The sequence below is a fragment of the Centruroides sculpturatus genome, unplaced genomic scaffold, assembly GCF_000671375.1.
Source record: "Centruroides sculpturatus isolate CEXI.00-Female unplaced genomic scaffold, Cexi_2.0 scaffold65, whole genome shotgun sequence".
NCBI lineage: Eukaryota > Metazoa > Arthropoda > Arachnida > Scorpiones > Buthidae > Centruroides > Centruroides sculpturatus.
The window spans coordinates 142,743-168,865 of record NW_019384327.1 but is presented as its reverse complement, the minus strand read 5'-3'; the positions used below and the strand labels follow the sequence as shown (position 1 = coordinate 168,865).

The 26,123-nt window shown below is 28.2% G+C and overlaps 1 protein-coding gene across 4 annotated transcripts in view; it reads left to right on the top strand.

Moving 5' to 3' along the window:
* LOC111628278 (somatostatin receptor type 2-like) overlaps nt 1-26,123 on the top strand; it is a 152,452-nt gene that overhangs the window by 91,776 nt on the left and 34,553 nt on the right. For all 4 annotated transcript variants that reach the window (XM_023372055.1, XM_023372031.1, XM_023372037.1 and 1 more), the window contains one exon: nt 8,884-8,956. The gene's annotated coding sequence lies outside the window, so the exon portion shown is untranslated. The remainder of the gene's footprint in view (nt 1-8,883; nt 8,957-26,123) is intronic.

Sequence of the window (26,123 nt, the reverse complement as noted above, 5' to 3'; positions counted from 1 at the left end):
GTTAAAGATATAACTCATAAATTGCAAGACCTAAAAAATCAATTTGCTCATAAAGTTACAGGTTTAGCCTAATAGTTACAGATGGAGGTTTGGTTAACTGAGTAATCACTTCGAATTTTTCAAAATTTTTATTTGATGTTTTCAGTTTAAGGAATTTAACATCTCGGTTAAGCATCGTTTTGTCCCACATTCTTTCAATTAATCGTCAAATTCTTTGTTACAATATTCAGTTCTGTTGTCGGATTAAAGACATTTGATTTTCCTGCTGAACTGTGTCTCTAGAAGGTTCTTTACTTGTTTAAAGACGTTCAGTATATCGCTTTTGTTGCGGAAAAAACGTGCGTCATCGAGATCAGTCATCTATGAAGACAGCAAAATATCTAGCGTCTGACATCGATTGAATTCCAGTTGGGCCGCAGATATCAGTGTGTACGATTTGAAGTGTATTGGAAGTTCGTTGGTTGTCTGCTGAGGGAAATGGATTTCGCACCATTTTTGCTCTGAGGCACGTCTCACACTGGAATAATCGGTCATCGGTTGGGATTTGAATCCCAAGACGTAATAAACCATCTTTAGGTGCTTTTGGTTAAGATGACCTAGGCGTTCATGCCAATCCATTAGGCTGGACTTAGATTGAGCGATGGCAGCAACTGGATTCCATTTACAAATATGGTAGCGTTCGTTCACTCGGATAGCCATAGCAACTACGTTGTCGTTTTGGTCCACAATGAAGGCAACTTGTTTGCGGAATGAAACTTCATAGACTTTATCACAAATCATACTTACAAAGATGAGATTTGTTCGAAGATTTGGAACCAGGAGCGTGTCAGATACGTTAAATTTCATCAGCTGATTCATCGTCAAAAGCTAGCTGTACTGTGCCGATTCCGCCAATCGTCGCAGTGTTTTCTTTGCTGGCTAGGTTCAGAGTTTGTCCGCCGGGCTTGATTTTTGTAAAATCATCTCGGTTTGTACAGATATGGGAAGATGCGCCACTATTGAGTCACCATTTGTCACTTTGATGGATTTCGATTGATTTTGTGAGCCAATTTTCACATTTTTTGTTTGAGGGGCAAATTCGTTAGTATTTTCAACTTGAAAGATTGAATGGAAGCATTCTTCAACAGCTTTGACGGGCACGCTCACTACTTTTGAGTTTATAGCGGCATTCGGAAGACTCATGATTTCAACTATAGAAGCATTCGCTTTTCGATCCATTTTGATTTGTTTTCTCAAATTTGTATGGAATTTTGCCTTTTGGATTCCTACGACCATCTTTGCTCTTAAAGTTTTTCTTCTTTTCGGCATACATGGCATTGAGTACTGCATTTGTCTTCTTACCTTTTCGTGTTTTCGAGGAACTTTATCTTAGGGCATCTGGATTCGGCAGATTGTCGCGTGACTCAATTGAGAAACGAAAGTTTTCGTAGGATGACGAATGTCTATATAATAACATTATGGTGAGAAGATCGCCGTTGATGTCAACAATGATCTTGAAGGTTATCGACAGCATTAAAGAATTTGTTTAGGTGGTCTCTGGCATCATCAGATTCATCCATCTTATGCAGCATGAGCTGTTTGAGGAGATGGGTTCCAATTTGCTCCAAATTTCGGAAGCAGTCTTATAGCCCTTGATCTGTTTCAGTTCACTGGGACTGATTGCGAGAATTAAGTCAGCTTGGGCTTTGGAATCATCTTCATTCCATGTGGCTACATTGTACTCATCATCGATGTGTCGTGGGTAGTTAATACTTACGTATTTCCATGTTCCATTTTTAATTAAGATAGCTCTTGCTTAAATTTTCCACGCATCATAGTTATCCTTCTTTAAAGGTTCGATTACAATCGTGGTCATCATTATTGAATATATAATGACCCAATGATAAGAATCACAACTGTTACAATCGAAAAATCGTCGTATCGTTTTAAATTCTGTGAGGTTACAGTATCTGTGTATTTATATGTGCCCACTAATAATGAGTTTCATTCAAATCCGTTGCTGCGCCTTTGTTCGTTAGCTTGGCCTGAAGTTGACTTCTAGATACGTTACGTTATTGTAACTTTTGTAGATTTGAAATTCGATTATTCGGCCTTTATTCGTCCAATGTTCTTAAAATTTGGCATAAACGCCGTATATAACAGTCCAAACTTCAAATGGATAGTATAATTGGAGGTGAAGCTATCGACGATCTAATTTCGTGACTACGTGGCTTGCGTCTTTGTTCTTTGTGACGACGTTCAGAATGCGATAATTTTAGTGTTTATTATCCGATCGGCATGAAATTTATCAAAATGATTCATATCTTTGCTCTCTGCTGATTTTCCAAGTTTCGTAGCGATTGGATTGGCAAATCGCGAAAATCAGTCCAAAAAGAAATCACCACATGCTGCAGTTTTGATAACCCCGCTTCTACCTTGAGATTTTTTTCTTCTATTTCTCTTCAGATGGCATCTACCGGGCTCATAACCTGTTGTAACTAGTGCAAAGTGTGGTAGCGAGGTAAAGTAAAAGGAACTGATTAGTTCAAATAGAGTTTAATATACACTATATACAGTAGACGCCGTACAAAAGAACAAGAAGAGGGTATACATAAAACAGGGTCTTATATATGGAAAGATCTAAGTGCCATCTGGAATGTCCCTAAGAGAGTGCCACGATACTCTCGCCAACAGAATATTCTAGTATTTCCCAAAGAAATTTCTGTGACGTGGTACAGTAACGTGGAGACGGGCATTGTCGTAAAGCAGGATGAGACTTTTTGTGAGCGGAGACCTAGGCGTTTTGATTTTATTGCTTTGCACAGCCGTGATAGAGTTTTTCAATAGCATTATGAGTTGATCGTTGTGTGTGGTGGCGTAAAGTCAATCAACAGCGATTAATGCGTACCTGATAATGATGTGTGCCTGACCTGTTCTCGGTTTATCCCGAATTGACTCGCGACCTTCTATGTAACCCTTTCATCAATTATTCACCGCTCTTTGCTGTGAACAATGTTATACCACTTTCAAAAACAACGGCTCAAATAGATGTAGAACATTTATATGACATCTACTTGGAATTGTCTAAGATTATTTGTAATATTTTTAGAATTATACAGCAATGAAAAGTGCTGCTTCACATAAATTTATTAAAATTCCGAAAAGAAGAAAACATTGATTAAAATTTAACTTAATTTATTAGTAAATTTCTTTAATTAAGAAATTGTTGAAGTATTTTATTGTTATTATATTTATTTTAAAATTGATTGAAGTAAAGTTTTATTAATTTTTCAAAGCCGAGAAGTATTCCTTTTTTGTCCCTTCAATAAAATAAAATTAAAGAAGAAATTAAGATCTCTTGCTTAAGAATAGAGAAATTCATTCCGCCTGTCGAACTGTCAATTTGAAATTTTTAAAAATGTCATCAGATAGAAATTTAAAGTCTTAAAATGTAATTTATTTACAATTGACCTGTCTTGTTAAGAAACTAGTTTTATATACAGTTAAAAGAATTATTTAAGCAATTATTTATGCGTGGGATTATCTAACAAATGGACGACCTTGTCAGACGATTGTCTTTAATTCCATCGAAGAAAATAATAAGACATAAAATAAATTTTATTCAAATAAAAAAAAGTAGAAATGAAATAATTTTGTAATTATTAAAACCTTTTTCTTTCGTTATAAAAATTAATTTTTACTGATTTAATAATTAATTGCTGAATAAGTAAATAATTTAAAATTGAAGTAATAAATAATAGAAAAAAATTGAAAAATTGACAAATAAATATTTAAAAAGAAGTTTTATAAAATTATTTTTAAACAAAATTAATAAATTATAGAAAAATAAAGTTATATTTTTATTCTTTTTTGAACTTTTCAAAGGAAANAAGAAGCTAATCCTGCATTTCTGATATAAATTTTAATTAAATTTGTAGTTCAAATATTAATAAATAGTATGATTATTAACTGCTTTTTAATGTGGAAACTTTATAGTAGTAGACACAATTACAAAATGACCACCATTTTGAATAACGTAATTACTTAATTTTCGATGTTTCGATGAATACTGAATAGAAATTACATGTTTCAATTAAAATCTCAAATTATCTATGTTGGGGAGAAGATCCAAACCCGACTATATAATTATCCAACAACTGCAATATAACATTGACTTCTTTAATGCAGTATTTATTAACACAGTTTGTTTTATTTAATACTTTTAATTAAATTTATATTTTGTTATTAAAAAGAAATCACATAAAAATTGTACTGTATGTAATTAATAGTTGCGCCCATACTATTTTTACACGAATTAATGTTTATTCCTCTAATTTAGACCTACAAAGTTGTATATACGTAAGTACAATTAAGTAAAAAAATATAAAAGTTATAGAATTAAGTAAAATAGTATAAACGATATATCTTAGAGAGAGAAAATATTTATTTAGAATGGTAAATGTTTTGTCAGTGTGCCATTTTGAAGAAAAGGTCAAGTGAAGTCTTGCTCGAGTTGAAAGGAAATCCATCCGGATTTGTTGAATTTTTTAAAATGGCTAATATATATTTTTACATGAAAATTTACGAATTTATTTTTAAAATTATCACCTTTTAAAAGATGGGATGGCGAATCTTTATCATGAATTCAGTAACTATAATTTTCATGTCTTACGATCTGCAGGACTATATTATAGAAACATAAATTACGTGAGATAGTAAATTAAAGAGTAGAACGAAGGAATATGTTAGGAGAATTGTTAATTGATAACAGAACTTAAATCTCAATTTTCCAGACAACGAACTTGTGCAATTAAAATATATCTGAGCAACGTCTAATGAAGTAAAAGCGAAAATGAATTCTGTGTTAACACGAAACAGATTAAAATAGATTTTTAAAAAGGAGAAAAACTAGTTTAAAAAGTATAAAATTAATCTCTTTTTCTGTTATTTTATTAAGTATTGATAAATTATTTTAAATCTTGGACCTTGTAGTGTGCTTAGTTAACGTGTTATCTGCTTATCGTAAATCGTGTCAACGTGAAATTTGGGTTAGGTTTGATTCGTGTGTATAGTTGTTCCGATACCACAAAAATATCGATACCGGTATCGGCTGAGGGTATCGAAACTGGAAATCTTGCTGGATGTCGCTGTTCAGTCCAGTTGTTTTTACTACTCAGAATGTATTCTATTCATTGCAATGAAGGCTGAATGGGCCCCAGAGCATAAATTAATATTTTTTGGTTACTCCAGAGAATTGAATCCGTTGGTTATATACAATAATAATTAGCGTGTAGTTTTGACCTCGTCCTGGTTTATATCGTACTGCGGATAAGCCAGCGGCGTCCGTATGATTAATACAAAGATTCTTAATACTGGGTTTGTATATAGTTATTTTTTTACAGTTTTTCCCCTGTGTTGATCTCTGGTGGGTTTTAAGAGTTTAGCGTCCGTGAAGTTTGGTACATTCTCGGAAACCGTTGCCATGATAGCCAGCATTGCGGTGCCCGAAGCCTTCCTAGTCTTTGGGATGTGTATCCTATATATTTGCCGACTTTGTTTTCTAGACCAAGAGTGAAGGGTATTCATGCACTCCTGGGGCTATGGTGGAATCGATTGAGTTCTTGTCGTTACGCAATGAGCCATAAACTGTATTGTTGCGTTTTTACATTAGTTGCTTGTTGCCTCGTCTAATAACCTTTCTGAAGGTATTATCTAGCAACTTGTATGTTACCGTTTCGCTCGTGGATGGAGGGGGTTTATATTTTTGGGAAGTCTTCTGTGGTTATATGTATTAACTAAGGCATTGATGGTGTATTGGTTGTATCCGTGAGTGGCTGCTATGTTTCTGATTCCGTTCGACTCCTTTAAGGTATCCCTTCTGTCTGTGCAATATGTATAAGCTCTCGTGATAAGGTCTTTGAAAGCCGCCGTTTTGTATCTTGGCGATTCATTCGAGTAGCGAGGGATTAATAACTTCTGTGCTGTTTTTCGAAAATTTCTGAAATTTTGCGAGGAGATTTACGTATTAGGAACATTGATGCTGTCAAAGTTTGATTGTTGAAGGTCGAGAGGGTGGAGAGATAGAGGAAGTCATGTGTCATATCTTTTATATTAGTATTTAAGCATTTATTTTTTATGTTAATTAATTTTATACACGAATTTTTAGGTTTATAAAATGATAATTACAATGCCACTTGAAATAATTATTGTATATTTAAGAAGTAGTTTTAATGAATCTGTATCAATTTGTAGCAAAATTTTTCTGTATATTTACTAAGCAGTTTTTGAATTTTCAATATAAATTTAATATAAAAGTAATTTAATATTTAAATATGTTTTCCACATCACAATTGGATTGTAAACTCAAAATGATAGACAAATAATGAAAATTCGTAACTCTTGAAAAGTACTTTCTACTTTTGTTGGAAGTATTTAAATGCTTTATTTAAATATTTTTTATAATCTAATAAAACAAAGGAATATATATTTTTCATTTTTACATTGTCTAATATTTTTATTTTTCTTATTTACTTATTTTTATTGCTTGCAGATTTAGTTAAGATTAAAAACATGTATTTTTTATGATTTTTAAAGTAAGATATTTCTTCATTTTTTCGTTTTAAAAAATAGGAAAAAATTGATCAAATATTAAAAACTTTTTCTGAGTTGTTTTTCTTTTTAAGAAATAAATTTAGAAATAGAAAGAATTGTTTTTTATTTTTTATTTTTTGAAAATGTTGCAAACATTTATTTAAGAAAGAAATTCAAAGTGAATTTTTCTTTGGAAAGTATATTCATTTTCAAATTCGTCACTGATATTTTCAATTGAAATCTGAAAATATCATTTAGTCTATTGTTTATCTTGAGATTTCGAATTTGCAAAGTGGTAATTTATATTTATCTCTTTTTATTTCTTATAAATAACATTTTCTCTGCAATCAAACAAAATAAACTTCTGCAAATTGTTCGTGGAAAAAATAAATATATTTTTTATGATACGCTCTTGTTTTACCCGCCATTTCTTGTAGTACAAAGAATAAAACTTAAATACTAGATTAACTAGTGTAGAATTATCTATAAATGCAAGTAGAATAATTAAGTAGGTGTGCCCGTGTGCTTCGAACACCTCGTTCCGCTCGCCCATAGGCTTGATATTCTGAACTTTAATTTTGTATATATCCGGTCACAGGTTGAATTTTAAAATTCTGTCCGCATCGTGACCTAGACCGAGATGAATTCTGTTTTTTCACAAAAAAATTATTTAAATCAGTTAAGCGGTTTCAGAGTTAAACGTCTCACAATCGTCAAAGTCGTTGCTAAGAGCTTCGCTCAATGAGCCATAGGATTATCATTAAAACTGTTTTACAGTCGAAAATTCTGTAATTTATATCTAAATCTTTGAAAATTAAACAGGAAATATTCTTATATTCAAAAAGCAAACTATATTTTCCACACATTTTTTAAAGTTCCGCTTAATGGCAGAGTGACGAAACATCATTCAGAGATATTATTATAAAAATTGATATTTTGTTCGATTTTGAATACGAAAAAGTTTGATTTTTACGCTAAATTCAGGCAAAATTCAATGATGAAACTACAATAAATATATACAGAGAAGTTTATTTCATATGGAATAAGTATTTTTAAATTATTTTGAAACATTCCTGCATACTGTGCTTTACTTCAAACGTATAGGGAATAGGGGAAGTAAGAAAATGTTATAGAAATAAAATTTAATACTGTTACGAATCGAATTCTGAATGTTACTGATAAGCAGCCAGGCAAGAAATATGACATAGCTACATTTTTATGTCTATGTAGCTACATCATGTCTCTTGCGTGTATGCGGGTCAACTTCAGTCAGATAATACACGAGATACGTTTAAGAATAATCTATTTTTTAATGCTGAATTGCAAACTAATAACTTATTAACTAATTAATTTTGTCATTTCTTTCGGAAATTATCTTACTAATAATTATCTTCACATGCAAATGAGATGTGTATCTTTATTCTTTGCACTTCTTATGCCCTCAATATTTGAATTTTTAGCAAAAAGAAGAAAAACTTAATTAAAAATAAGACAAAATAAAGATGTTTTGTCTTATTTTTGAGTAAGTTTTCCTTCATTTTGCTAATTCGAAACTACACCAGTATAATAAGTCCTATTTACAAACAAAGTCTACGTGGATAATATATAAACAAAAATTAAGATGTGTATCTGTTTTATGAAGCTTTCGACATTAATAAACTTAAGAAAATATCTAAATATTACTTTAAAAAACATTAAGAATACATTATATTAACTTTTCGATCATTTATTAAAGTCTATTTTTAGAAATTTAAGGCTTGAACATACATTTTTTCTGCGTGCTAAAAATTGATATCCCGTATGATTTAAAGGCTTAGTTTTTTGTTAAGTTTAAGAATTTTTGCGTACAAAATATGCAAAAATTATTAATTATCGAGGAATTTTAGCTATAATTACATAAATTATAAATTTTGCAACGTGTAATGATTATATAACAATTACAGACGTTGCGTATATGTGTCACGCCAGTTTGAACTTTACATATTTTAAATACTTCTATAAATTATTAAATTTATATAATTAATTATTACGAAAAGTCTTGTTTCCTTTTTAGGATTTTGTTTAAATAGAATAAAATCTTAATTACACTATTTATTATTTAAAAGTTTTAATTAATAAATTTATAATCCTTAACATTTTAAAACACGCCAACGTATCGAATCCCAACCGGTAGTTCGCGATCTCTAGGCACATATAGTACACAGCTCTAATTTACAGAAAATAGAAACGGATTGAGAAACACCACTACAAAATTTTAAATAATTTACACGTGATAAATATGTTCTAAAATTGATCAAAATTTTTATATTTCAGATTTTTCGTGGAAACTTAACCGAGAGAATTTGTATTCAGTAATTGTCTAAGGACAGAGATAATTAAGATTAAAGTAAGTAAAACGCATTTAAATGTATTTAATAGTTAAATATAATTAAAAAATTAATTTTTTGCGATTGATATATTCTACGAATTACATTTTAGTGGCAAGTATATGTGGTGTAGTGATATTTGGATAAGAAACGAGGTACTTGTGCGGGGTACTTTGTGTGTTTTCTTTATCCATTTACGAGTTGTTGTGTGAACTATGAAATTGCTTGCTCTCTTGTTAGAGATTGAGAAGAAATCAGTATAAAGCTTTCTCAAAGCAGTTTATATCCACTTTTATGAGATGTTTCAAGAGTTTTCTAACGATATTTAACACGTGATAAAATAATTATTAAGAAAATTAACATTTCTTCATTTTTTCGTTTTAAAAAATAGGAAAAAATTGATCAAATATTAAAAACTTTTTCTGAGTTGTTTTTCTTTTTAAGAAATAAATTTAGAAATAGAAAGAATTGTTTTTTATTTTTTATTTTTTGAAAATGTTGCAAACATTTATTTAAGAAAGAAATTCAAAGTGAATTTTTCTTTGGAAAGTATATTCATTTTCAAATTCGTCACTGATATTTTCAATTGAAATCTGAAAATATCATTTAGTCTATTGTTTATCTTGAGATTTCGAATTTGCAAAGTGGTAATTTATATTTATCTCTTTTTATTTCTTATAAATAACATTTTCTCTGCAATCAAACAAAATAAACTTCTGCAAATTGTTCGTGGAAAAAATAAATATATTTTTTATGATACGCTCTTGTTTTACCCGCCATTTCTTGTAGTACAAAGAATAAAACTTAAATACTAGATTAACTAGTGTAGAATTATCTATAAATGCAAGTAGAATAATTAAGTAGGTGTGCCCGTGTGCTTCGAACACCTCGTTCCGCTCGCCCATAGGCTTGATATTCTGAACTTTAATTTTGTATATATCCGGTCACAGGTTGAATTTTAAAATTCTGTCCGCATCGTGACCTAGACCGAGATGAATTCTGTTTTTTCACAAAAAAATTATTTAAATCAGTTAAGCGGTTTCAGAGTTAAACGTCTCACAATCGTCAAAGTCGTTGCTAAGAGCTTCGCTCAATGAGCCATAGGATTATCATTAAAACTGTTTTACAGTCGAAAATTCTGTAATTTATATCTAAATCTTTGAAAATTAAACAGGAAATATTCTTATATTCAAAAAGCAAACTATATTTTCCACACATTTTTTAAAGTTCCGCTTAATGGCAGAGTGACGAAACATCATTCAGAGATATTATTATAAAAATTGATATTTTGTTCGATTTTGAATACGAAAAAGTTTGATTTTTACGCTAAATTCAGGCAAAATTCAATGATGAAACTACAATAAATATATACAGAGAAGTTTATTTCATATGGAATAAGTATTTTTAAATTATTTTGAAACATTCCTGCATACTGTGCTTTACTTCAAACGTATAGGGAATAGGGGAAGTAAGAAAATGTTATAGAAATAAAATTTAATACTGTTACGAATCGAATTCTGAATGTTACTGATAAGCAGCCAGGCAAGAAATATGACATAGCTACATTTTTATGTCTATGTAGCTACATCATGTCTCTTGCGTGTATGCGGGTCAACTTCAGTCAGATAATACACGAGATACGTTTAAGAATAATCTATTTTTTAATGCTGAATTGCAAACTAATAACTTATTAACTAATTAATTTTGTCATTTCTTTCGGAAATTATCTTACTAATAATTATCTTCACATGCAAATGAGATGTGTATCTTTATTCTTTGCACTTCTTATGCCCTCAATATTTGAATTTTTAGCAAAAAGAAGAAAAACTTAATTAAAAATAAGACAAAATAAAGATGTTTTGTCTTATTTTTGAGTAAGTTTTCCTTCATTTTGCTAATTCGAAACTACACCAGTATAATAAGTCCTATTTACAAACAAAGTCTACGTGGATAATATATAAACAAAAATTAAGATGTGTATCTGTTTTATGAAGCTTTCGACATTAATAAACTTAAGAAAATATCTAAATATTACTTTAAAAAACATTAAGAATACATTATATTAACTTTTCGATCATTTATTAAAGTCTATTTTTAGAAATTTAAGGCTTGAACATACATTTTTTCTGCGTGCTAAAAATTGATATCCCGTATGATTTAAAGGCTTAGTTTTTTGTTAAGTTTAAGAATTTTTGCGTACAAAATATGCAAAAATTATTAATTATCGAGGAATTTTAGCTATAATTACATAAATTATAAATTTTGCAACGTGTAATGATTATATAACAATTACAGACGTTGCGTATATGTGTCACGCCAGTTTGAACTTTACATATTTTAAATACTTCTATAAATTATTAAATTTATATAATTAATTATTACGAAAAGTCTTGTTTCCTTTTTAGGATTNAGACAAATAATGTCGTGTGTTATTTTATATGAATTTTTTTTAAATGTGATGTTTTTATTATACTGTATAAATACTAAAAACATACGTTAAAATTATAAGTTAAATTTACCTGTACTTGTATAATTTCACATTTTGGGGCTGAACGAAACTTTTTGGGCTGCAATTTGAATACATTTTAGACCTATAAATTCCCAATGTCTGCCTGTGTTAGATGAAATTCCCAATTTCTAGAACTGTGTTAGATGAAAGTCAAGACCAGGTATGGAAAGATTAGGGGCAGGCTTTCCATTAACTATATTCGAACTTCCACTCTAGACCAGAATCACGTGATTTCAAATAAAAAATGTCCCCCGAATGAAGTTACATAGATAACCGGCACCACTCTGTTGTTGACAGGAAAAATGTGATGTACAGGGGCAAGACATAGTATGATGTATAATTTTAATAAAAGTTATTGAGAAAATTTCATTTTCTTTAAAAACAAATAATAATTCGTTGAACAATGACGTAATTAAGATAATTTAAAATAAATTTTAATGACGTTTTAATTTACTTACTGTAATGTAGCATCGTAATTGCGGATGAAGATGAGTAAGAAGAACTTTTCAGTTAGAAAATTATGAGAGATGCTCACCATTTGCTTTATTGATTTTTTTAACGTTTTAAACTTAAATAATGCAATTGTTTCTCTTTCTGTGTTTGTGTTTAATTTTGCAATTAGTATTCAACATTATCCAAACTTTGGTGAGTAATAAAGAGGTTATTTGAATAAAGTTGAAAATTAAACGATTTCCTCCTTATTTCGGCATTTATTCACTTGACTTGGATAAAGTTAACATTACACGGATTTCGTACGTTATCCTTAATATATATTTAAATTAATTTTTGGAAATTAAAAGTATACCTATGTAAAATACAAAATTAAAAATTAACAGAAAGGAGAGATAATAAAATAAATTGGATGCAAAAATTTTCACTTTTTTTATGAATATGAAACTTCATTTTNATAATATATATAATTTAATATTATTCCAAGAGTTATTGTCCCTTTCGGATAAATTTCGTTTGAAAATATATTGTAAAAGCAAATTACGTTACAAGCCATCTCGAGTTTTAGCAGCCTGATGTTGTCTGTCTGTCTGTCATCTCTACTCGGAAAAAGAAAGAAAAAAAGGGAGCAGACTTGACTAGTCATCAAACTTTTCTTTTTTGCCCCTGTCTCATGAATAGAGTAATACGTTTTACTTCCAGCTAGAAGTTTTTATTTGTTTTTTTCCTTATTAATTTAATATTATTTTATGATAGAAAGCTGAACTTCTATTCAAAAAAATCCTATTCATTTTTTTTCTGGTTTACATTTGAAAAAATGGAGACAATTCCTAAATCTATCTGAAATTTAAATGGAATTTTATATGCGTTTTATATTAAATTTATAATAATGGAATGATGATATATTTGTAAGTGAAATATATATTTCGAAAAGAAAATTCAAAAATAACTACATTTTCTACTCAAAAATTTTATTGAAAATTTTGTCGAAGATAATTTGCATTTAATGATGTAAGTATTAGAAATATTGAGTTTTTTCTATTTATCTATTTTTAAAAATCATTAAAAACTTTCACATTTTATAAATTATTTTAAGTTAATTAATAAATAAATTTATTTATTAAATATTGATTTTTTTATTAAGTTAGTACAATAAATTGCGCCCACGAACAAATACATAATTTTAATTTAATATTTGATTCAACAATAAAATTTAGAAATGACTTCCGGTCCTTACCGGAAGTTCGTATATAGTTAATCTGGTCTCGATTTTCATCTATTTAAATGCTTTCTGAAAGTTAATGAAAGACTAACAGACGGACAGGCGGACGAATAGGTCTGCAATCTGAAAATTTTAGCCTAATAAAAGCTTTACTTAATAAATAATCATTTTAAAAAAACATAAAATTATAAAATGTACTAAGAAGTTAACTTAAATATAATTTAATTACTTATTATTTTGCTAAAGAAAAGTAAGAAGAGAAAACTTTAAAATAATTTAATAATTTAAAAAAAATGATTGTTGATTTTTTTGGATAAAAGAAAGGTATAAGTGTCGTGTTTGTAGATTCTTTCCTACACATTTTTTTTTTTAATTTTGAACTCTTGCCAGTGAGATTTATCCTGATTTTCAACTTTAATAAATGACAGGTATTTGTCACACTGACCAGATACGTGATGCGAAAGTAAACTGGTCTTTTATACGGTAGATTTTGTATAGTATCTTGAAATTTACTTGTGTGTAACACTGTTCGGATTTTATGTACTTCTTGGGAATAGATGATACATACGTGTTTTATTTGTTATATACCAGTGAACAGAATTCATCGAAAATAATTTATTTGGTAAAAATAGTAAAAATTTATGCGTTTATATATTTATATACAGTTTCAAAATATTAAAAATAGATTATTTACGTTTGTCGATATTTTTAATTTTTTATTGTGTTTATATCATTTTGCTTATAATTTCAATTTCTTATACATTTTCATACTTCATAGTATAATTTCATATATATATATATATAATTGGCTATGTTTGAGAAGTTGTAGCCTATGTCTTCTAAAATATTTAAACAATAGTAAAAAAAACTATAGAACACGTCTCGCAAAATGGGTAAACCGGATTCGAAATTTACTTCAAGTTACTTAATACTTTTTCGGGAGTTAAAGAAGTTTCTTACACCATTCAAACAGCTGTGGATACCTTTAATCGTCACAGAAAGTGACCCAGAATTTGATAATGCTGTATGTTTTGGAATTAATCTTGTTTAACCGTATTGTACAATATAATTGATGAACAAAAACATGAGACCCTCGATACATAATCGCATTCCTTTAAGTGATAAAGCTGTCTTTGCAGCAATTATGAATTCTCGATTTGTGAACTTGACGTCTATCGTTTCATACGTGTCTCGACAAATCACGATCCAAAACGATTTCCTATCACATTACCTCGAAAACACTCTTAAGAAAAATGAGTTATCTGTATTCACCTGGAGTGATCATTACTACTCATTGAATTAGAAACTGCTAAGATTCGCAGCTCAATAGTTAACTGAAAAAGTTCGTCTATTGATAGGTGTAACCACCGCTTTATGGAGAGAAGTGAATTTGTATTTTACACTGAAGAAGGAATTTAGATTTTTTCACATCAATTTGGAAAATGCAAAAGGACCATCTGCCAAACATTGCTAATTTAGTTCAGACTGTTGCATACCAGTAACAAGTATTCCACCAGAACTTTTTTTTTCAATTTCTGATCTAACTGTAACTGCCGAAAGAGTTTCCTTGGTCCCAGGAACTGTGAATAAAGTCACAAATCGCGATAATTACTCGAGATGTAAAGAATATTTTCAGAAAAAAATTCATTTAAACAAAACATCTATTAGTATTTTTGCTTGTTTTTTAGAATTCAGTTAGCATTTATTTTATTTCTTCTATTTTGAATTTTATTTATTTGGTATTAGTACGGTTGCTATAGCGTGTCCAGTACATACAGCTATCATAATTACAAGTTTTATTTGAAAATAAAGGAAGAGAAAGAACAAAGAAAGAACAAAGTGGAAAAAGAAGTATCAAACGTATTTTGATCAAATTACAGTTGACATTTTTTAATTATATATTTTAAAAAAATTGTTTGCTTTTAAATGAACAAACTTTTTACATTTACATCTTAAAATTACTTTTTATTTAAAAAATAAAATGTTGTGGCTTTTTCTTTTAGCGACAGCACTACTTTCACATATAAACACTCACACAATGTAGATACTTATATACATACAAACGTACATTACAGTACATACACCTACACATCTGCATACATTCGAATTTTTTATTTAATACACGTCTTTTATTAAATTATAAGATATTAAAATAACGCATTTATTATTAAGAATTTACTGACTTGAGAATCGATGTAAGAAATTTTATTTACTTTATATTTTACAGTTAATATTGTATAGATAAAACTAACTTTTTAAATTTTATTTGCTGATTTATTAAAAAATTCGATTAATTATATTATGATACTTATAAACTTAATTTTTATTTACAAAATATCGTAAATAATATATAAATATAAGTGTAAATATTAATTTAATTTAATTTTTATTTCTAAATTTTAAATTTAAATAAAATTTAATATAATTTCAATAATAAAAGATGTCTATCGATTGAAATAAATCTTTCAATATCATATTAATTACATAAAGGCATGCAAATTTTTAAAATCATATTTCATAATATTAAAATTCATCTTTTAAGTTTTAATTTAGCCTATAATAAATTTTGTAGAAAATGTCGAGAGTACTGAATTTTGGGCAACCATATAAGAATATTAAGTACAGGGTATCCAATATAAAAGCAGACCTCCTTAAAGCATGAAGCAGGGTTATATTTTGTAAATAAAACAAAGTTTTTTCAATTATTTTCTTTGTCTTATTTGTCCCGTCTTCGCAATATGAAGATTACAATAATTTACTCAATCGGTGTGACCGATTTTACGTGCTTCACGTAAAATTGGTCACATTGATTGAGTAAATTGGACATTCTTTATAATTCTTTGTTCAAACAAAGAATTTAATTAAATTATTTGTAGGAGGATTTTAGTAAGAAAGAGTTTTTAAATCTGTCACAAAAATCTATAAATGTAAGCGAGTAAATATTCGAATGTGAACACAAAACTTATACAAAACTTCGTATTGTTAGGTAATATATTTTTATTTAATTTGGTGCAATTTTTGTTTCTAAATTTATAAAAATTATTTTTTTATCATCAATAACGTTTTAATGTTAGCAATTAATTCTTTCGGATAAATTATAAAATATAGTAATGATCTACCTAGACTTATAAATTATATAAATCTGAAAAAACCCTTAAAACTTTCTTAAATAAAGGTTTTTTGGTTGCGATATTCGAAATTAAAGTTAGGGTCTTTCATAAGCAACATTCATTCGTCTCTCTGATTGGTTGGAAGAAAAAACACGTAATGATTGACGGGATGAATGTTGTAGTAATTGAGTGCAATATGATTGGTTGAAACGAAAGCGATTCAACCATTCGCAAACACGTCTATCGTTATTTGTTTTTCTCCTTCAACCAATCAGAGAAACGAGTGTAGACTGTCTGCAAAAGGTTCTAACTTCGTTTAGAAAATTGCGACAGAAATTTATTTAATTATTTCTACGTTAACTTAAATCAATTTTCTTTAAAAAATTAACACAGAAATTATCTTATGTACACGATTTTAGTTTCTTTTAACAGCTTTTATTAGAGTAAAATATGTTTGAGTAAAAAGATTTCAGCATTTTGTAAGGCGTAACTGGAAAAATTGATTCTTCTTTCTTTTCTTTAACCGGAAGTGTCAGATGATCATCGAAGGAGAAATGAAAAACTCCTGAACATTACTTCGGCTAGTCAATACATATTTATTTGTTTATTTATTTTCAGACAGTTTTAGGTGTTAAGATTATTTATTTTTTGCCTTTTTTGTTTACAAATTTGATTTTTACAGATCATTTTTTAGTAAGGACTTAAACTATTTTATATGAACAATGTAATTTTTAAAATTAATGAATATAATTAAATCTATAAAAGCATTTTTAATATATTTAACTATATTTTTTTTCATTTAAAATTTATATTTTATTTTATAATAAAATTCAGGTTCTAAGNTTATATAGGCTATATATAATATATAATTTTATAATTTAAATTATATTAAAATTAATAGGTTTTTATTTATTACGGTTTAAAATTAATAAAAATATATATTGTGTTAAAAGTTTATAAGAAATATATAAAGTGTTCTGAGACGTATAATTCTTTAAATATATTTTTATTTCGATTTTTCGGATATTTCTATTTTAAAATAAAATATAATGTAAAAGAAGTCATTATTTATACAGTCTATACCAGGCATGGCCAACATACGGCTCGCGGGCCAGATCCGGCCCGTCTAATGAATTTATGTGGCCCGCGATCAATCTTTCAATCAATATTAGCTACTGAAGTCCGAATTGCTCGATGAAAAATTCTCACGCCTAAAAAAAAGGTCAACAACTCACTGCATTGTACGTTTAGAGTTAACCCTCCATTACAAATCTCGTAAGTACAGCGTAGAATGTTGATAAAGCATGATAATGTGAAAAATGTATCTGTAATCTCTATGTACAATTTAGTTCTCTACGGGGTGACACCGCAATGAGATCTCGCACCACCTCAAAATCTTCCTAGGGCGGCCTCTGGTTCGGCCCGTGGAAAACGTTTTCTTTCCAATTCGGTCCGGGGCAAAAACTGTTGGCCACCGGTGGTCTATACTGTATATACACTGTATAGACTGTATGAATCGTTTTTTAGGATATTTACATGCCATTTAATGTGAAGAATTCCTAAAAATATTTACATACAAATACACAGGCTTAATAACATTTTAAAGATTTTTATACAAGAAAAATATACTTTACACGATAATTTAAATAATATTAAACACGTATAATTCTCAACAGATAAATTTATATAGATCTACTGTATACGACACTGAAGCATCAAAATATTTCAAACCATTCTTAAACAAAATTTATTTATGTAAATAAATAGGCCTATAAAGCAAAAAAGTTATTATTTCTTAAATGAAATTAACTCTAAAATCATTTTTAAATAAGAAAAAAAGGAAGAAAAAAAAAAGGTGGAAATTTCCAACATTCATCATAAATTTCCAATACATTCAGCAAGTTGATAAATATCAGTCTATTCGCTACACGCTCCATTTCAATTCAGAATACATGAAAAATGAAAGGACTATATCAAACAACTATAATTAATCATTCATGTTAGACGTACTGATCGGGAATTGTAGATTTATCTGTAAAGTTTATCTGCCTTTATCAAAGATGAGCTGTCATATATCCTGTCATTGCACTAAGAAGACAACTTCTAAAAACTCATACGTCAATGTCATTATCTAATGCATTTAAAATTTATTTTTATTTTATTTTTTAAGTGTATCAAGTTAACATGCGAATGCTGTCAACACCCGTAAATATTTGATTTATTCTGTGAAGTAAATATTATATATATATAACGCCATTCCTTGTCATAGTTTTAAGAAGAACATTTATTTGATGTACTAAAAATGTTTATCGATTTTAATACATTCCGAAATTTTCCTTGGAGAAATTCTAAAAAAAATTGTTTCAAAAATATATCAAAATTCTTATTATTTGATGTTAAAATTTCATAAGTTTAGGATTATATTTTATCGAGTAGACAGTTTTAAGTAAAAACAACTCAAATCACTTATAAGGTTGCTTGAATTTAAAGAAAAATTGTTTTTCTCCCCACTTTCTCTTGATAAATACAAAAAAACCTGTCCAAAACGGAACCTGAATAGAAAGGAAACCTGCCTAAACAGTAAGAAAATGGCTCTGTTCGGAAGGATTTTTTTATGTTTAAAAAGAACCTGTCCAAAACGGGAATCTACTAAACCGGAAAAATCGTTCGGTACCACGCGATTCCGGTTTACACAGGTTTTACGGTACATATAAAATTGAAACGCTTTACTGAAATTTTTAGCACTAAAATTGAAATTTAGTGTTATGATGATGATCTTCTCGAACTGTAAAATCTCTAATATATTTCTTTTAGTTTCTGGGAAGTTTTCAGGACAGACAGACGTTGGTACAGCAATAAAAGTAGGCAATTGAATATAAAAATTCAACTCTTCAGTTTTAGTTTCTGAGGAACAAGCAGATAAACAAATTAATTGGACAAACAAATTAAACATAAACTAAATTTATTAAGTATATAATGTTTAAAATATTAAATTAAAAAACACAATTTTTAAATAAATTTTAGTATGAGTTTAATAATTATCAGTGACATAAAAGTAAAGTAAAATTATATATAAATTTATATAAAAAATTATAAAAAAACAATTACGAATTTCATAATAAAAATTAACCAGTAAATTAAAATTACTTATACAATTGTTATATGATGACACCATACGTAACCTAAGTAACGTCGGAAATAATAGTTATTTTTTGATTACGTCACAATTATCATCAACGATGATGTCATATATGATTTATTATTACTGTAGAAGGATGCTGAAGAGCATCAGAAAGTGAGAAGAGATGCGATTGCGGAGAATTTTGTAAAAATTTCACAACTTTCTCTTAATTTCCGAGAAACTTTAAGGACGGACAAACGAATGGACAGATAAAAAGTAAATTTATTTAATATTTCCGTCTAAACATACGAAAAATTTCAGATTTAACACATTAAAAGACGAATTTTTCATTAAAATAACGTATGAATGAAATTGGAGGATGAACTTATCCTTTTATATTTCGGTTTCGAAATATATAAAAATATAGGTTAACATTTAAAATATATAAGCATGTAATTGTGTAATTTAAAAAATAATTTGTAAGAATTATAAGAGAAAAATAATTAAAAAATATATATATGCTGTCTGATATGACAGTGCACATATCAATTTGCTATTCATTCTTTATCTTGAAAGATCAAGAAAGTAATTGATTCAGTTAGATTCGTGATGAGAAAATAATTGAAAGGATTGAATGCTAAAGCTTATGCATTTTTTAAAAAGTAAATATCTAAATTATTTATCAGTGTCAAGAATTTCGTAATAATTTTAATATTCCTTATAAAATCTATATTTGAAAATAATTCATTTTATACTGTTTTAAAAAAGGAAAAATTTATATAAAAACAAAATATACAAAAAATATTCTATAATTTTTAAATATTTATTGAATAGTTAAAAAGTTTGTAGAATTATTTAACTTAATTATGAAAAAATTATAATTATAATTAAAAGATTGAATTAAATAATTACTTCTGATTTATCTGAAAATGATTAAAAGTCATAGGATATAAATATTTAAAATTAAATATTCGAATATTTAATTAATTTATTTATTTTTCAATTATTGTCTATCATTATTGAGAATATCACAATGACTTTAATAACTCATATAAAAAGCTACATTGACTATTGAATAGTCAATAATCAAAACTTAAATATTGAAAGAATCACAGGTTTATATTTTAATGTTTAAAATATTAATTACGATTTTTACTTTTCCAGATGTCATATAACAAAATAACATTGGTCAAAAATAACCCCGTTTCAAGGTCCAAAAATGTTTGCATTTTTTGAACCCGGGGCACCTTGAAACGTTCAGAAATGCAAAAAGTTGGGGTGTTTTCCCTATATGTAATATGTGATGTTAATATGTATGTGGGAGCACGATTTTGTTCACCCGCTTTGAAACTTAATAACTCCTGTGTCATTTGTCGAAAATTTTCGAGATTTGTCAGTGAGGTTTGAGTATTAGGGAGAAATGTTTNCTATATGATTTTAACATTAAAATAATTAGAATTAAATAATGACTTTTTAAAGCAGGAAATTTGAGGGATGGCCCCAATAACTGTGGGACCATTAAGTGTATGAGTAGAACAAAATGATCAAAAGATATTTTAATTTATATCGTTTTTCGTGTCGTAACTTTTACATAAAAGACTAAATTTTGGGAACTCTGATTGTGGCCGAGAGGCCCTTCTAACACCTCTATATCCGGGCTTTATTTTCAACGGCGCGTTACCTTACGGACAAAAGGGGTAATTGCCTGGGGGCCCACCATTAACCATCTTTTATAAACACCATTAACAATCTTTTATATCTTTTAAAACATTTTCCCCAAAACATTACACCTAAAAACATTTTTGAAGTCAACACAGTACATGGGGGTCCTATGACTTATAACGCTCCACTGCTTATTTTGGTATTAAAATAATACTAAAATTTAGTTTTATGTAGCGATTTTTAAAAATTTATACAGATTTCAATACACTTAAAGAAATTTTTAAAAACCAAAATTATTTTGTATTTTTCTTTTTTAATCGTTTAAATGATACAATAGTATCATTTAAGTATCATATAGTATCATTACTGGAACCCCTTGATCCAGTTCTGATTTTGATATTAAAGGGTGTTTTCCCTATATGTAATATGTGATGTTAATATGTATGTGGGAGCACGATTTTGTTCACCCGCTTTGAAACTTAATAACTCCTGTGTCATTTGTCGAAAATTTTCGAGATTTGTCAGTGAGGTTTGAGTATTAGGGAGAAATGTTTCTAGAAATTTTCAGGAAAATCGGACCATTGATTCGGGAGATATGACCCTACTTTTTTAATATCTCCCCCAACCAATGTGAAAAACATAAACGTAATGATAGCAATAATTAGGGATGAAAACAAATAAAAAATACCGAAAAGTCCAGCAACAACTCTACTAGCTTATTTTTATTTTAGTAAATTTTAATCAAATTTAAAATTTATTCAGAAAAATTATAGAATTTCTTACCGCGAAACATCAATAATGAAAATAACTAATTTTATACAGTTTTAAACAAGAAAAACTTATAAAAAACGTACAAAATATTTAAATGTCATAGAATCTGTAACGTAAAACATCAATACTGTTTGGTCGATCAGAAAATTCTGTTGTTGAAATATCTCTTACGCTATTTACACTAAACATTATTTCATTTTTATTCTGTAAAAGCAATATATTGCTTGCCTTGTCACGAACATATTGTTTATTGTTATTCGTGGTCATATATATCCCTTATAAGTTTATGATAAAATCGCGACATGAATTGTCCCATTAATCTCTATAGTAAACTTTTATGAAAAAGACTCATTGAATCGAGTAAATAGTTTATTTTCATGGGAGGAATTAAGGTAGAACAAAAATAGTTGATATTTGTACATTTTATCGTCAATATATTCAACTTTTTATACGTAACAATCTATAGAAAATCTTTATACACACATAAGTTTTCTATACAGTAATGTATAGAAAAGACTTTATATTAGAAGATTGTGGAGATTGTATGTAGCAACATATAGAAGCTTTGTATATTTTGTGTACAAGAATATAAAGAGCAGGCTTTATGTTGTATATAACAGTGTATAGATGAGAGTTTATATATAATATATATGAAGAAAAGGATGTATAAAACTTTAAAATATGATTGAGCTGTGATTCGATTCACACGAGCGAAAAAAACACACGATACTACGTAAACAATGGGAAAATTTACATTTATAGATCAATTAATTAATTAAAAAGTTTTCTATAATATTAGTTCTGAACATGGAAAAATCAATTCTTCAGATTTTCATTTAAAGAAAATTAATCTGAGATGAAAATTAAATCGATTTTATGCAGAATATTGTAGTACTGACTTTATTATTTTTTTATAAGAAAAGGGTGAGTTTGCACAATACATAAAACAATTGTATCAATATTCAATTGCCATTTTTAGATTGAATTTTGTTTCTATGCGATCAAAAATTTATGAAAATTTATTATTTATGTGTATATAAATTAATTTTTTGTAATATAAGACGTTCTGATTTTTTTGGATCTCAATAAATATATTGGATTTTTTTAATCATAGTATTAAAAAGTTTTAAATAAATAAATAAGTTTATTCTCTATAAATTCAGCAAGGTTAGTAGCTTATTTAATTAGTAATTAATTTAAAAATAATTAAATATGCATTTAACGCTTTTATAATTAATATAATTTAGTAAAATAGATAGATATTATAGGATTAAANTCGGGCCTTTTACCCTAAGCTTTCCATATCTGGTCTCGTCCTTCATTTTCTATAGTGAGCAATTCCCTTATTCCTTTCATATATCCACATAGAATATATAAAAAGAAAGATTAAATATATGTTGTTTTTTTATTTTATATTTTGTATAAGTGAATAACGTGCATCCAATTTTTTATTATTTTAGTAAAAATTATGGAATACAGGTTTATATGTTCTGAAATGAATAACTTAAACTTAAAAAAAAAAAAGGAAAAGTCGTTCGCTGCATAAAATAATAAAAAAACCGGGATGTAAACCGTTCACTTTGAAGTTCTCTATTGATCTAAATTACACAAAGTTCTTTCTTATTTGAAAATATTATCATTTAATAAATAATAACGTTCTTTTATTATCGTACATATACTGATATACGAAGGATCGATTTGTAGATAATATCAATAATAACATTTGATACGGAGACAAATGAGCCATGAGTAACGTAAATGAATAATGTAAATCAAATTGATCTCTACGTTATTAATGATGAAAAAGAATTTAAATGATTTTAAGATCAATTTATATGAGTTATATATACAAAGTTACGAAAATCATAAATATATTTTCTCTCCTTTAAATTTTACTTTTCCGGCTGTTATATAGCCTAAAACAGAGGGAAAGTATGGTGATCGGTCAAAAAAGACCCCCTAAATTTTCACATTTTTGGACTCTGAGCACGTTTAACTGTTCAGAAATATAAAATAGTTGGGATATTTTCTATATGTATGGATGTATGATAGTGTTTGGAGGGGGCACGATTTGTTTCACCCATTTTGAAGCTTAATAACTTCTGTGACTTTTGTCGAAAATTTCTGAAATGTTTCAAGGAAGTTTAGGTGTTAGGGAGAAATATTTATAGAAATTTTCAGGAAAATCGGACCATTGGTTTGGGAGATATGGCCCTTAATATCTCCCGAACCTCCATCTTGGCCCTTAATATAACCCGAACCAATCTGAAGACTTAAAAGTAATGGTAACAATTATTAGGAATGAAAACAAATATAGAATGCCGGAAAAACCCAGCAACAACGTTGCCAGCTTTTTTAATGGTATTTCATAATTATCATACTTAAATTTAGAAGTTAATTGTATTTAACAATTGACTTTAATGTCTTAATTGAAAGTGAGGAAAGTTAAATAAAGCGTGTGGAAAGGAAAACGTTTTAGGATAATTAAATAAATAACTATACAATAAGATTTCGCCTAAATTTAATAAAATTCTTCTTTTGGATTAAATAAAATTAAATTATTGGATAATCTTATTGCAAAATTTATATTTGTAGTAGCTTTGTTATAAAACTTTACACTATATTGAAGTTGTATATATTAATTTGAATTAGTTATTAGTTAAAATAGTATACATGTTTTTAATTTATATAATATAAATATAGAGGAGAAGGTGGTATTATGGAACACTGCGGGTATTATGGAACCACCCCATTTCGAACTGATAATAAAGATGAACTGTAGCGGAATGTGGCTGAACTGAACTAGGCAGACATCCATAGCAAGGGGAAAACCCGTTTTACTTCAGTTAAACGGTTGTCCGTATTTAATCAGCAAATTTGTTTTTTTCAAAATTCGCAAGTTTTGAATGCTAAGTGAATTTAATTATTTTTAAAATATAAATCATGTAGTTTTAGGTTCACTGGTGCATATATTCCGTTCCAGAGACTTAGGGGTACCTATTAATCTGTGTGATGATCACGTTTTTTAAATTTTGATCTTGACAGACATAAGTTAATTCAAGATGGCGATGCGTGAAATACGGACCCCATTGGTGCTTTTACAATAATATGGAACTCAACTTCTCCGAACTTTCTATTTGCAGACATTCCTCCAGAGCAATTTGTGAAAAAGACACTAGATAGAAAGCCAATTCTTCCCGAGATTATCGAAAAAGAGCTGCTGGAATATATATTGTTGATGGAGGTCATATTTTTCTATTATAAAAGCATTTTTGCGATAAAATACATTGGAGTAAAATGTTAAATAATTTGGTAATTATTTAACATTTTTTGTCTTTTCCTATTTGTTTTTGGCTACATTAAAGCATTTTTTTGAAAATATACAGTAAGGTTCCATATTACCACCCGATTTTCTCTAAGCCTACTTTCGGACTTTTTGTACAAAAGCCTTCAAAAATCATACTTATAATTACACTAGCGAAAAATCTAATTAGGAACATTTAGATTACTAGTTACCAGTAGTTTTCGCACAAAAAATGTGAATGTAGTTATGATACCTTGTTTACAATTCACTAAAATGTAATTGGGGTTCCATAATACCATAAATACCATAATTCCATAAATGTGGGTGTAGTTATGATACCTTGTTTACAATTCACTAAAATGTAATTGGGGTTCCATAATACCACCTTCTCCTCTATGCTATATTCATAAGCATACATAGATATCCTACATGAACTATACAAGATATAGTCTGTACCGTACTGTACATCTCTTTCCATCTCTAAAATATTTTTATGCCAGTTTATTTTCATATAAATACATAAAAATGATTAAAAACTGAATAAATTGCTAATAAAATAATTAAAAAATCCAGCAATGAGTAACTTTTCCGGCAAAAAATTTAAAATTGTGTTGCGCCATTTCTTAGGAGGTTTCATTTTTAAATCTTTTTATATTATTAATTATTATAAAATGGCAAACAAAACCCCCATTTTTCAGGGCAGAGACGAGTTTTATAAAAAAATTTGTAAATTGTATAACGAATAAAATGTTTATGAAGTCCAACTCTATTCGAAATACGACACACGATCCCTCTCTATCTCACCAACCCCTTGACCTTTAACCATCAAAATTTAGCAGCATCGATGCTCTTAATACATAACCCGCCCTGCAAAATTTCAGAAAATTTTAACAAAGGGCGCAGGAGTTATTAAGCTTTAAATTGGATGAACAAAATCTCCCCAAACACTGCAAAAATTTGGATATTTTTTCCCTATATGGACGTTAACAGGAAAAAACCTTCAATTTTTTGCATACTTCGAGGTTTCCAGGTCCACTG